Consider the following 1,607-nt stretch of genomic DNA (forward strand, 5'->3'; position numbering starts at 1 on the left):
CTAGCCTGTCACCAAGAGCCTAGAGACTGTGGTCGAACAGCTGGTCCTTGTCAGCACCCCCAGTCGGGAAGATCCGTGGGACCTGCGACATTCCCGCACCTCCCTCGTGCAAGTAATCCCTTGGTATGGACTTGCTTCTTGGAAGCAATGAGAAGGGTTTCCAAAGCCCCGGGGCGCTCTAGGAGCACTGTCCTGCTGCCAGGCACCAGGTGGGACGCTTCAGAAGTGTCCAAGTGACAGAGTAGCAGGGGTCCCGTCATCAGGTACTCTGATGCTTGGCATCGCTTGGCCAGTTTGCTTTGCAGGGTTGTGTGTGTCAAAACGAGCAGAAGCCCAGGAAGGTTCTGAATAGGGCTCTTGTGGAAGGGGGGCTCAGACAGAGATTGTGCCATTGTACTCAAGCCCGCAGGCACCCCGCCACGCTCCGCAGTGCTCCTCGACACCTCTGCCTCCCCACAACGGCCAGAGACCTGCACAGGTGCCACGAAAGGGCGTTGCTTCAGCTCTTGCAACAGCTCACGCCATCTTCTCCGCCATGGAGGCAGCAAATGAGAGGCAGGTACCAAACAGATGGAGGAGTCTGTGATGAATGCAGCGCTCATTTAATAGAAAAGTGTGAACAAAATACACAACAGAAAGGAATCATGACGAACGTTAGCAAACAAATCACCATCCTCTGTACGTAGTGTCAATGCAGCAAGCTCCCAATGTGATTCGGTTTCAGTGCATGAAGAGCTTGCGGTTCTGCCTCTTCGGCCTGGGTTCCCATGCAGTGAAGTGCCCTCATAGCTCCCTGATAGATTTATTGCACTTAAGAAAAAGAAGCTTAAGTTGTCCCCAGCAGCAGCCCCCGGCAGGCTGCTCCTCCGGTCAGTTCGTGTGTTAAGTTACAGACTAGTACCGTTATCTCTGCCAGAGATCTCTTCACAGCAGGGTGGTGCCCGACAGAAACAGCGCTCCCCTGCTCTCGACTGGGGCAGGCTGCCGTTCCGCAGGGATCCCAAACAAGGCAGGCAGGAGCTATTTAATCCTGCTCAGGCCCCTTGCTAGCAAGGACAGCAGTGGTCCAATCCTGCCTGGCGCATGTCAGGCAAACTGTACGAACATGTCCTGCTACACGATAAAAAAAAAAATTACTGCATAATTGTTTCCCTTCTGTGATTGTTCCTCTTGTATGTGCTGTGCTCCGGTGAAGCCCGCTACCTGCCACCCGTGTCCCCTCAGAGCAGCTGGGCCCTCGCCGGCCCCTCTTCCTGGCAAGGGGAGCAGGAAGCACTCTCCGTTCATCTGGATTAAGACACAACAAGGTGCTTCGCATCCCGGTTTCCACCACAGCAGCGACTTCGGAGTGCCGGCCTGTCCAGCACCGCGTCCCATGGGACAGGGCACGTTCCAGACTCCCCCGTGCCAGCGTGTTTGCCCAGCAGGATCATGAGAGCCCTGGGACGCCTCAAGAGCCCCTCCCTGAGAAATTTAACCCCTTTTCCAAACAACCCGACTCCTTCCCTTGGCATGAAGAGTGAAGGAAAGGCACCTCTCTCGGTAAGTCTGCGACAAAACGGTCCGGCAGCCAGCCTACGGGATGGAGCACAGCCCAGCGGGCTTCA

This window comes from Alligator sinensis, unplaced genomic scaffold (assembly GCF_000455745.1).
Source record: "Alligator sinensis unplaced genomic scaffold, ASM45574v1 scaffold107_3, whole genome shotgun sequence".
NCBI classification, from domain to species: domain Eukaryota; kingdom Metazoa; phylum Chordata; order Crocodylia; family Alligatoridae; genus Alligator; species Alligator sinensis.